This window comes from Corvus cornix, chromosome 2 (genome assembly GCF_000738735.6).
Source record: "Corvus cornix cornix isolate S_Up_H32 chromosome 2, ASM73873v5, whole genome shotgun sequence".
Lineage (NCBI taxonomy): Eukaryota > Metazoa > Chordata > Aves > Passeriformes > Corvidae > Corvus > Corvus cornix.
Genome location: NC_046333.1, coordinates 83,874,222 through 83,887,284, shown reverse-complemented (window position 1 = coordinate 83,887,284; position 13,063 = coordinate 83,874,222). Strand labels below are relative to the sequence as shown.

The 13,063-nt window shown below is 42.5% G+C and overlaps 1 protein-coding gene across 4 annotated transcripts in view; it reads left to right on the top strand.

Annotated features, from left to right (window-relative positions):
- Positions 1-13,063, top strand: part of GRB10 (growth factor receptor bound protein 10) — a 145,738-nt gene that overhangs the window by 47,664 nt on the left and 85,011 nt on the right. The gene's annotated exons all lie outside the window — the stretch shown is intronic.

Genomic DNA, 13,063 nt, shown 5'->3' with positions numbered 1-13,063 from the left:
AACACATGTTACATACATACATAAATAATCCATTTATTAAAGCAACTTAGCATGTTTACTCACCCATACATGCCCTCTCAAGTTAGGTGAATTTTTTTTCCTTTTCAAATTCAGGACAGACTCAAGGAATTTTTCAACCCAAATATAAATGCCAATATTTGAGGTAGTCACCTCAAGTGTTTCGCAGCTGGAAGTGTTTGTAGAGCCTGTTTTCTAAGGTGTATGTGAATTAAGCCTTCAGAGGACCTGTTTCTCTGCTTCTGGCCATACAGAAGTATAAGGCAGTGTGTTGCAAATTTGATGGAAAAAAATCCTTTCTCTGTGTTTGCTGGTGAAATTTCTGCATGAAATATATTTTTTTTGCCATGGTCTGAGGAAAAGGTCTAACTGAAGTGTGCTAAAGATGTTCTGAACAAGGCATCTCTTGCAATCTTGTTTTTTCTGGAGTCCTCTATGTCCTCAGAATTATGACAAGCTGCTGGCTGTTGAACGTGAACTGCCTGTATGGTTAAGTCATAAACCATAACTGCTATGCTGGATGAGAGCAAGTTGGAAAAATAGTTTTCTGACAATGTATCTTTTAGAGTATGACTTGCCCTAAAGATTAAAATAAACCCAAACCCACAAGACCAGAAACTTCTCATCCATTGACTGTCCCAGTAGCATCTTTTGAAACAGGGATATTGACACAGTAGCATGTATTATTATGACGTAAGATTATACACATGCTGTCAGCATTGTGGTGTGCTAATGAGCTTCTAGGTAATCTGTCACAGCTAATTTTCTTGTTTTAGCTAAATAAGTAGTCTTCTGTTTATCTGTATCCAGAAGGTGGCCCATTCCTCTCATCCACAGCTTGCTTCTGAAGCCTAGTTCAAAGTCTTCCCTGTTCTCCTTCTCATCCTACGATTCCTTTTTTTTTTTTTTTTTGTCGTTAATCTCAGCAGGAATCTTTTCCACTACCTTTATTTCATAGACCTGCATTTGTGGGTTAGAAAGAATAGCTCAAAACTAGAGGAAGCAGTACAATAGATACTGGTTGTGCTGTAAAATATACCACCTTGAATTAATCACCATTCAGCTGAAGCGTGGTAGCTGCTCGTGTGCAAGCTGCCAGCCCCTTGAACTGCGAGGTAAACAAGTTACTTCCCCTACGTAGTCTTCAGCAGTGGTTTCACAGAAGAGAAAGAAAAGCCACTTCAATACTGATTGAACAGCAGCTCATCCAATTGCATCCCATCTTTTCTTGGAGCAAACAGTAGAAATCCATTTGCCGAGATGTTCTCGCGGTTGATGGCAGTAGTGTTTCAGTGTTGCTAAAGCCAGCATGATCAAACATTCCACATGTGGATTTATTACAACTGTGGGATTTCTTGAACTTTTCTTCTGGCTGACCAGTTTTGCAATCTCCCTTCAAATCTCTCCTTGTTTGGCGACCCTTTACCTGGGCAGGTCTTGTTCTGAGGTGGTTTTCTTGTTTTGTTTCATGTGCTGCCTTGGCACTGTTTGGCACACCAGACCTTCCTCCAGTAGCATACTGGAAGTTATGAAACCCTTTTGATCTGTTGAGGCTTTAATGTAGCCTCAGAGGCTTTGTGTGGAATTAAAGCAGCTGCTGCTAACCACGTAGAAGCACCTCAGTGTATGTTCTGATGTGCTGTGGATAACTGCCTTGGATGTGTCCAGTAGGTGTTGAAAGAAGTGGGGAGGAGCTGTATTAAATAAGTGGTCACTTGACACACTTACACTGTGAACAACTTTAAAACAGAGCAAAACAAAAAGAAAACCTTCCAAGCATGAAGAGGTGATTGACGTGCTTGCTTTTAGTGTGCCAGCTTCTGCAAAAACTGAAGATTTATACTTTGTATTGTGTTTTCCTGGGACAGCATGCAATTTTACATGTAATTTGTTACTATTTAAATGCAAATTGCTGATCTTTTGTAAATTTTCTTCCTTCAGAGAATGTTAAGTCAATAAAGATTTTCTGATAAAGCCACCTTCTTAATGCAGGATAACTGGTAGAGCTACTTGCAATTAACTCCCTTTCCTCAAGGAGAGGAAAACATGGCAGCTGCCACCTTGAGATGGATAGATACAAATATGTATTTTTATTGATACTGGAACAAGTGTAACAATGAAGCATATCTCATATGGTACCTACATTTTTGAAAATTAGACAGAGATAGGTAAACTAGGCCAAGCACTGAGAGAAGTTCTCAGGCTAAAAAGTACCTTTGAGGTGCTTGGATTTTACTACAGTCAAACTTAGTTACTTCTTTTTCAAAGGACAATGAAGATCAAGAAAATCAGAATCATTTACGTTGGAAAAGACCTCTAAGACCATTGAATTCAACCTATGACAGATCACCACCCTGTCAACTAGACTATGGCATTAAGCTCCCTATCCAGTTGTGAACACCTCCAGGGATGGTGATTCCATCACCTTCTGGTACAGTTTGTCCCATTGTTTAACAGTCCTTTTCATGAAGAAACTCCTCTTGAATTCAGGTCCAACCTGAATCTCCTCTGGTGCAGCTTGATGCTGTGTATTCCCATCCTGTCGCTGGTTGTCTGGGAAAAAGGGCCGACCCCCACCTGGCTACAGCATCCTTTCAGGTAGTTGTGGAGAGTGATAAGGTCCCCCTGAGCCTTCTTTTCTCCAGGCCAAACAACCTCAGCTCCCTCAGCCACTCATCATAGGACTCATTCTCTGGACCCTTCACGGTTCTGTTGCCCTTCTCTGGACTTGCTCCAGCACCTCAGTGTCTTTCTTGTAGTGAGGACCCCAGAACTGGACACAGAGATTCAAAGCGTGGCTTCACCAGTGGCTGAGTACAGGGTGACCATCACTGCCCTGGTACTGCTGGCCTATTTTTGGTACAACCACGATGCCCTTGGCCTTCTTGGCCACCTGGGCATGCGCTGGCTCAAGTTCAGCTGCTGTTGACCAGTGCCTCCAGGTTTTCTTTTCTGGAAAACTTTCCAGACGCTCTTCCCCAGCCTGGAGTGTTGTATGGGGTTATTGTGACCCAAGTACAGGAGCTGGCGCTTGGACTTGTTGAACCTCATATAACTGTCCCTTCGATCCAGATCCCTCTGCAGAGTCTTCCTGCCCTCCAGCAGATCAGGACTCCCACCCAACTTAGTGTTGCCCATGAACTCCCTGAGGGCGCCCGTGGTACCCTCATCCAGATCATCACTAAAGATACTGAAGAGGACTGGGCCCAATATTGAGCCCTGCAAGTTTCTTTCATTTTGAGAAATGGGAATGAGACAGTGATGCACCGAAATAGTCAGGATGGCTCCTGTTGTTAGTCTTATCTTAATTTTTGTTTTCTTTCCAGCTGTTATGAATTGACAATTTCTATGTAGGTATTTCTGTCATGCAGACTGCAGCATCATTTATATTAGAATTTTTGTCTAACCATTGTGTGCTAACACTTGGGGGTGACAACTTTATGAAGTCTAATAGATTGTCACTGTGAGGATTTTTCTTTTTCTCAGGAAAACTGAGAACATCGCTGTGAAAGGCACAGTTATGTATGTGACTTCCTTAAAGCTGCACAGTTTAAGTGAGATTCATACATGATTAAGGAAAGAAATGCAGACATTCAGGCATCATGTTCTGTTGGTAAACATGTGGGGTTTGGTTTATTTTTTTTTTTTTTCTATTCTAAAGGCTTGCAAAGTAATCTGTTTCTGCAGTGTAAGCAGTACAAAAGAACTATTTATTTTTAAGTACCCGTATATTGCAGACTGTTTCTTAGACTCCAGCATTTTTTTTCATAAATTACATTACTGATTTGCTCTGACTGTAACCCTGACATTTGATTAGGGGAGAGCACAGCAGTCTGTTCCAATACAAGATCTGATGCTGGGTGATTAATCATGAATAATTATTGTGCCTTAGGGGGCTATGATTTCTGTGGGGTTTAAGTAGGGTATAGAGCGATCAACTGAAGTGTAAAAACATTTACCTCATATCTGAGATTCTGAAATGTCTTTTTTTTTGGGTAAGGCTTGCTGATGTGGAGATGTGTAAAGAGTTAATTCTGTATCTAATTGAGAGCAAGTCACCTGGACTACAAATCCCCTTGTCTGAAGTGAGCAATGAGTTCTGGGGCAGATGGGACCATGTAACAGGAGAATGGATCTTTATCTGAGCAGGAAGGTGTGTGGTCCAGGTAATTAGGATCACAGGTGTGCTCAGATGGGACAGACACTTCTAGTTAACTATGTATCTAGTGCCAAAGAACACTGTTGGGAAGGAGGGGAGGGACACCAAGCACACCCTAAATTTCAGCAATTGAGCAAATTGGCTAGAACGTAGAGTCATGAGGTCCACATTGCTGATAGTTGAAGCAAGGAAGGATAGTAAGGTAGTCTTGTATGAATTTGTTCAACATGACACCTAGCATTGGTCAGATTTTCAGTTTGAAGACCTGAAGAGCAATTTCATTAGTAGGTGAGAGTTACTTTGCTTGCTGACTTCCAGTAAATTTTAATGGTCTGTGTGGGCACAGTGGCTCCTGTCCCACAGGAGGTTTATAATTTTGTAACTTCCATTGAGGCATGTAAAGAACCATCTTCACTTGTTGGCCTGTTCAGATTCTCAGTTTGAAGCTGAACCCTCACAAAGACAAAAGGGGGGATAGCACTATTGCCTGTAAGAGAGCAGACCCACATTCAGTTGGTATAAATTCTTTTGTATTTCATGCTACTTCCATTCCTTTGTTAAAAGTTTCATCTGTCTTGATGTCTAGAGCTTCCTAGCTAAAAGCTTACATTAATGTAATTTACATGTAATTTAGGTTATCTGGCTGTGGGTGCCACTTCCCAAAGCATACAGATTTTAATATAAATTCCTGAAGAGAATGCACTTGTATGGAAATAGCGGTTCCTTCAACCCGGTGGCGTCTTCCCTTCTGTCCTCCCTCCCCTGGCCTGAGACACACAAATGTGTTGCTGCAGTGCCAGATCCAGAGTCTATCAGCTCATCCTTTCAAGCACTGAGCCTTCCAAGGTTATTTCAGGGCATCATTAGCCTGTGCCGGGACAGACTGTCCGAGACATTTTGCGGAACGTCTCCTGTCCATGTGGTGGAAGGATGCTGTCAAAACCTGACTCCCAAAGCCAGTGTTCTTGGAAGCAGCTGGCCAGCAGTGCTGCTATAACCAAAGCTGTAGTAGGTTTGATGCCAAGTAGAACAGATGAGCTACCTTGTATTTCACAGGTCTGAGCATGGGGAGGCCAGTGTGTTGGAAAGGATTAAATATCCCGTACCTTCTTTCTGTGTTACAGCTCCCCCCGAAAGAATTTATGGAGGGTTTTTTTGGTTTGTGGTTGGTTTTTGTTTTTTGTTTTTTGTTTTTTTTTAAATACAAGCTAAAAGGAAATAATTTTGAAGATGCTTTCTCAGATTGGACAGGTGTGTTAGCAAGTGTGTGACATGCTGAATTTTTCCATTGCACCAGGGTACAGATATTAATTCCCATTATGTTTCTTTTTGTCCTTCTGATGAAGAAGGAATATAGTCTGACCATGACTTCAGAAACTTGGACAAAACATGAAAAGTGACCCTGGTAAGGATTCTTGAATAGGCTAAAGGTTTTATGAGCAGCAACACATTGTTGTGGGTTGCATTACTCCCTTAGATTGCGAGAGCACCATCTGACATAGTAGTTAAATCGTATGGATTTGTGCTTTTGGCTCCATTTAAGTAGTGTAGTCTGTTAAGTGTCAGTTCTTTGATACAAGATCTCACTGAAAAGCCTATTTAAAAAGAAGAGGAATATGACATACTGCTTTAGGTTATACCTTCTCATGGTAACAAAACTCAATTTTTAAATTACCGTGGATAATTACGGTTCACTCTCACAAAAAACAGATTTTTCAGGGACTTTAATGCTTGAGTCAGTATTGACCAAAACCAAAGAGCTTAGAACATGCAGCAAAGGATGTAGCTTTGAACATATAACTTTGTCAGTGGCAGTCCCTTGCCAGTGAAAGTGACTTGCTCTGGAGGTAAGGTTAACTTACAATTAAATACAAGCTAAAGATACTTTATCAGGTTCTGTGGGCACCAGCAGAAGAAACAAAATTTCCATGTAAGCATGCGACTTTTCTACTGTGATGAATTTCCTAATATAAACTTCATTTATTCAGTGGTGTTTTGTTGGACATGAAAAGAAACCTAGTTTATTTTAAAAACATAAGTAAAAGGATGCTTTATGAGTAAGCAAATGCTTCATTTTTCTAAGTACTTTATAGGTGAACACACCTCTAAGGAGTGATTGCTGTCGCTGAGCACTTTGTGCACTTGTTTCTTTTCTGTATTTCAAGACTTTATTTAAGCTGTAAACTATGTAAACTGTCTCTAACAGCCACAGTGGTTTCAGTCTCTTTAAAAATAGAACAAAGCTTTTAGCATTTCTAAGCCTGTTGGTTGGATTCCCTCCTTGCTAACTGATTAAAAGACAGCAACCACGATGCCCAGAATTTTCTTCTACCATAATAAATGGCAGTTTGGCCCGAAAAGTGCACACTGTGGAATATACTATCCAATTTCCCTGTGCAGAGTATGGGGAGACAGCTCAATTCTTGCAGAAGTGATTGGTTCCTACTAAGAGAGGACTGTATCTAATGAGAGAGTTCTTGCCAAACTTTGGGTTCAGGAGTGCTGAAAGCCCTGTTAATGCCAGTTTTGCAAAAGTCAGGCTAGAGAATCTGAGTCTGTAATGTTAGCCTGTATGCATGCTGTAAAAGTGCATTGCTGCAGCTGTCAGCTAAAATGGTGTGCTCACTCCTGCCTTGCTGGAGAAAAGCCTTTTAGGAGTAAACTGCTGCTACCAGATACTGATGGAGCTTGCTAGTTGTGGTCCAGCTCTTGACAGACTACGTTAATTAATTAATTAATTAATTTCCTGGATGCCAAAGAGACACTGGGAGTCGGGGCAGGGGTGACAGGAAGAAGCTGGCTGGTAGATGACAGCGGTTTTTGGTTTGCCTTGATATCAGTTGCAATGCAGGTAGTGATAAGTCACATAACTAGACTCCTAAAAATAAATCTGAAGCACCTTCAGAAAAATAACTTTCTGGCTCAGCTATAGCAGTGGCTTCTATAACTGTGTCAGGCCACAGCTTTTAGGAAGAAACACTTCACTGGCTTGAGGCATGCACACTATGGGGTTTCAGTGTTGACAACAGGGTCCAAACCCCCAATTTTTTTCAGACTTCAAGGATTTCTGATCAGTGGGTTGTTGAAGCCCAGAGAGGGTCGGGAGAGAAGTTCCTCCAAGGTCAGACTGACAAGCCTTTCTGCCTTCCCCTGTATCATGGGACGTAATATAATTCCTGTGATTCATTTAACAAATTCTCTGCCACTGCAGAGACATGGACCACGGGCGCAGATCTGTCTTGTCTGTCAGCCTCATTTTCCTTCTCTCTTTGCTAGTTCCCGGTCTGTTGTAGCTATCATATACGTTGTGTGGTGGGCTGGTAAGTCTGCTGAGGGTTGTAGGAACGTGTGGGTCACAACAGGTCTGTGTGCCCTGCCAGGTTATTGAATGTTTTCAGTGATTTGTGGCAGTGAGGATCGGAGGTGCTGTGGTGTGTCAGGAGGAATGTGCTGCTGCCTTTGCTGCTCCTGTAATCCTGAGCTGGCTTGTTTGTTCTTGGTCTCTAGGGTTATTGCTCTCTGTCTTGACAGCCAGTACTGTAAAATCAGAAGGATTCCTGCAGTTAGTGGCTTTGCTACTTCAGGAGAGAGAGCCCAACTTTTGACAAAGCTAAGTGGCTTTATTTTAAGCTCTTGTTTGTACAAGCTCTCTTAGCAATGGGAATGCTAAAATTCTAGGTTCACAGTTACTCTGTTGACTTACTGAGCCTTTCACTTGGCTCTTACCTAGTCAAATGGCTATAGTTAAGAGGCAGGAAACCAGGTTACAGGTCTTTAATTATGTAATATGTGGGTTGTCTGAGAATGCGCTTTAAAGTTTTTTGCCTAGTGTGCAAAGCTTGTGTTTTCTTTATTTGTATGACATGTTAAGCACTCTGGCAGAAAACAGTAAAACATACACGCTGTGTTTGAGTAAACTTGAAATCGTTTGCAAAGCAGTGACTTTGGACAAATCCAAGAGCCTTGCACTTCCCTCAGGACTCTTACTTGGGACAAATTTCCTCAAACTCTGGAGTGCCAGCTTGCTGAAAATATGTTGTACTAAACAGCTGTCTGGTAGGGGACTGTGCTGCTGTATTTCTAGGAAAGGAGCATCACATGAATTACTAATTGATCTGGACTGCGGAGTTTGGATTAGAACTTGAACGCTGGTCTGGATCCTTCAGTCGGATTTGTTCTTGTAATAGCCTGTGTGTTTGCCTTCACAGGGCTAAGAGTAAAATTGAGTGAGCAGAAACTCTGGATGGCTGTAGATACCAGTAAGCTGTAGGAAAGTTTACTTAGATGACTAGCTGGCTACTCGGCACTTAGCATAATTGATTATCCTCCTCCTATTATCCTCCTCCTACACTTCATGCTTGAAGTAAACCAAAGCTGCAAAATCATGGTATAAAGAATCAGCGTAGCTTAAAAAGCAGTGCAGGAAGCTACTTTACATAAATGCAAGCAGTCTTTTGTTTGGAAAGTGAGGAATCTTACGAAGCATCCTCAGAAGAAATGATGTCTAATCTGTTCATTGACTAAGGAAACTCCAGGGGCATATTAAGAATGACAGTACCGGGTCAGATAAAGAAATGTTTGTCTATCTGTGTCCTTCATCTAAGAGCAACTAGTTGCAGATATAAAGAGAGTGTAATTTCTCAAAGTATCCCCTTTCTGCTCCTGAAGCCTGGAGCTGTGTCCACTTTTCCACAGACCCTGGTGTTCACCTCTTCAGTGAATTTGTGTAATTGTTTTTTTTTCTGGGAACCACTTACGCTTGAGCACTCTGCAATAGCTTCCTCGGTCTGTGGTAATATAAGGTACTTTATTTTGCTGTGCACAAGTTGCCTGAACAGAGTGAAGCTGTGGTGGTTCAAATAATGACTTCGCTAATTTTCTATTTACGCTCAGCTGGTTTTAAGACCTGTACCTTGGTGTGATGAAGGAGTACCGCCAGGTTGGCAGGGAGCTCCTGCTTGGCAGGAGTGCCCTCTCTGCAAACTGAGGCATATCTGCCTTGATAGTCTCCTAAATTGCGGTGAGACCCATCAGCACGTCTGACTTTGCTTTCTGTTGTGCTGGACGGTGTACAAACATCAGAAGTATGTCATGATCTTAATTTGTTGCTGTGGGCCTGCTGGCATGAGTACGCGTGGCTCTTGCTCAATTGAACCTTTTGTTCAGGGGCACGGCACTGTGGGTTTGCAGACAGCTACAGTAAATCCAAAAACAGGGGCTGTTGTCTTGGTGGTCTGGACATCCTCAGTCTGGCCGTGCTCCCAGGTCCTTCCGAGAAGCTGTGCTGCCACTTGTAGCCTTTCTTCATCTCGTAAACTTCCAGTGACTACTGAAATTAGAAGAAGCAGAAGCCTTCAGGGGATTTCCAGACCTCTCCAGAAAGCTGCTCTGTCTCTGCTAATGCTAGACCCCTTTCTTCGCAAAGAATGAGGGAGAAGGGAAGTATAAATGATACTTCATTATTTGTGCTTTCAAATCTGCCTCCTCCCTTCTCTATTTGCCTGTGAGATTACCCTGAATGACTGACTAGATAACCTGTGCTGAAAAAACTAGGATGAGAGAAGCAGCAGTAGAGTAGTAGCAACACACTGGTCTGTCTAATAATGCTATCTCATACTCCCCTGAGCTACAGTGCAGGTGGGAACAGTGGCACTTGGAGCCAAAGAGGTGATTAAAGAGCACCTGTGCAGACAGCAGAGCTGCTGTAGTATATGTCTGGCTGATTCTCTGATTAAAAGATGAGATTTAGTATTTTCTTAGATAACTGAAATGCTTATTGTGCTAGCACAAACAGCAGCAAACATTGTATGTCATAGTTGAAGGAGTGCAACTTGAAAGGCTGGGTTATAGATTGAAAAATAAATCTAGATTGTCCTGGTTACTGATACGTAGAGATAACACTGTCTATGAGTGGACTTTGGCTCTTAAGGCGATGCAAGCATGTAGCATTTTGTGTCGTGCAACATGGGTTTGCAAAAGGACACTGTAATCTGACCTGTAATGATGGTGTGTTTGGCTTTATGAAATGCTAATGCTTTAAAGGACTCTGCTTCAAGTCCTTCTAGCACTCTTGCTAGTCACTCAATTAAATCATCCTTGGTTGCGGATGCTGACTGACAGAGAAAACAGCACATGCAAAAAGTCAGCGAGGGCTAATGCTCAGCTAGCTTCTAAAAATACTACGATAGCTGGATGGTACAGTAAGTTAGGTAACATGCTTTAATTTCATATTGAGACCATTTATTGGAGGACGAGGGAGAGCTGGGGATTAAACCATGAAGCAAACAAATTACTTACTTGGAGGCTGCTTTCAGCTGCAGCACGGGGATGGTGATGGACCAAAGCAGGTGCCCACCTTGCTGAAGGCCATGGCCTCAGCCCTGAGCTGGGGCCCGACAATAAGGCTGCTGGCACGGAGCAATTATATAACTTTATTTCCTGCCCCCCTCCCCTCTCTTCTTTTACCCTTGTTCCAGTGTGTGATCTCCACTGCAGCTGGCCAAGTGCCAGTGTTTGTCTGTGCACAACGGACACAAACAGATTCTGGAGGGTCATGTGAAACTACCCCTGGCTCTTTAAACCTCACCGCCCTTACCTTTTCCCCTCCACTGCCTGCATTGCTGTAACAGGTGTGGCTTTGTTTATGCACGGCCTGTCGCTTTGCTTTAGCACCTGGGTTTTGCTGGCCCGCAGTGTCCGGAGGAAACCTTTGCCTCCCTGTTTTGCTCAAGCTGCAGGAGAACTCTCTGGATCTTGTGGGCAGGTGTTTGCACTGAACAAAGCAGGCAGGGGCATCAGCTTTATACGGGCAGCACCAGCAGTCATTAGTCACTGTAACCTCTGCTTCTGAAAACTTTGATCTGCCTTACCATGGCTTTGGCTCAACTTTGTGAGTAAGGCCTGTGGTTCTCAGCATCTTCTGGTACAGATGTAAGGTGATTCCAGAGAGGGCGTATCCTATTCCTGTAGATTTTTGGCAATTGCTAGTTAAAAAAAAAGAAAAGTCTGGTTTAATTGAAGAGTTACGGGCCTGGAGCCCAGTGAAAGCCTGAAATAAGGTCTCTCAGTTAAGTGTTTGTGTGTTACTGCTGTGGGAAACCCAAATGTAAAATGATGCATCTTGGCCCCATTTCACCTTTGTTACTACATAGTACTTCATGAATCCTGCCTTCCAGAAGGGACTTGTATATGTTGGGGCAACTGACAACACATTTAGGTGTGTGACAAATAACTTATAACTGGTTTTCTTGTTCCAACTTTTATTTCTCTTGGGATGCCCTGTTGCTCTTCCCAGCTAAGAGGCAATACGTCACTGCATCCATGTGTTAGACATTGGGACTTCTTCCTGGGAAGTGGAACTAATGCTGCTAAACTGCATCTGTGGGGTTTTAGCTACCCCATAAAAATTGGTCATGTTGAATTTCATGAAGGGAAATGCACAGAGAAAAGCTCTGGGCTGGGGAGGGACATTCTGCTGAGTTCTCCATGCCTGTGATGCTTACCTCTTAGCCTTTGTACTGAGAGAAGTCAGGTTCAGCTTTTAAGTTTTGACTGAAACTTTTCCTAGATAAGCATCTCCTCCTGCTGTTGCCCCTGGCACCTTGGAAAAATCACAACTGAACTTTCTGGGGAACAGACACATAATTTTGTATGTCCTTTCTGCAGTTGCCTTGTGCTGCAAGTCCCAGATTTTCTGCCCCAAATTTAAAGTGGAGATGATGTGGGCCAGGTCAGGGATGGCGGTGTGGTGTCCCAAAGAAAATGAGATAAATACAGTGAGAATGACTAGTGCTCCAAAAGTGAAAATAATGTTAGAATGTGATACCCTGTAGTTGCGAGGGATTTGATGAAAACAGGAGCTCCTGAGTTGCTTGTTCCTACTGAGTGTTCAGTTAGCTCCAGTGAAAGAGCCAGCAAATACTGCTGTGTTTCAAGAAAGTAAGAACAAAGGCAGTTGTGCTGATGGAAGGTCTGATGTGGTTTGGGGTTTTTTTTGATTCCTGAGAAGCAATAACAAAAACTCATGAGATAAGCGAGATGTGGTGCATGAAATAACAGCCAGTGTTGTGAAAACCAGTGCAAAGAATGTAAAGAGCTGTAAGGGGAGATAGCCAGTATGGAGGCAGAAGTTTGAGTGGTCCCAGTTGTATCTGGCATAGATAGGTAGATGCCATTTGTATCTTATCATACAGTGTTTACTCATAAAAACCTTTCTTAGTCATACCACTGTTGTCAGTTTCTGTCTTATAAATGCCTTTGGGCTCCTGAACTGATCCCTGATGGTGACGACACTCGAGAGCAGTGCTTGAGTGCTTGATTCAAAGCTCAAGCATTTGCTGAGACGGTCTCTGATGAAGAGATACTGGTATAACTATATACAGTTCTAGTCCCCAAACACTACATCCATTATGTTTTTGAGCATTAGCTTATATTTTTTCAATGCTGGGCTGAGGGCTCATGGTTGCGCATAGTTGAATTGACGCTCGCTGTGTGTGTTACTGCTCTGCCTTAATTACAATGTCATTTGCTGTGAAGGTGGTTCCTGTGTTTTAACATAAAAGCAGGTCATGCCACTGTGTATTTAGCCCACATTTTGGGCAGAGTAGGGTCATGTATATAGTCACGTATATCGCTGCAGCAGTTTATGCTTGGTGATATATCAGTGCAGTCGACTTTATGCGCTTTTCCACACCCACCCTTAACTGGTATATGCAAAGGTATGCCACTTTTTTAAAACCATGTACCTGCTCTAAGTCTCCTCATACTTCTAGAATGTGTCTTATCTTACTTTTCCTATTTTCTTGTTTGTATTTCAATTTTCCTGCTTTCTCCTAGTTGTCTTCTTTGGCAAGATCTGTGAGAAACCCTGGTATTTTAGACTTAGCC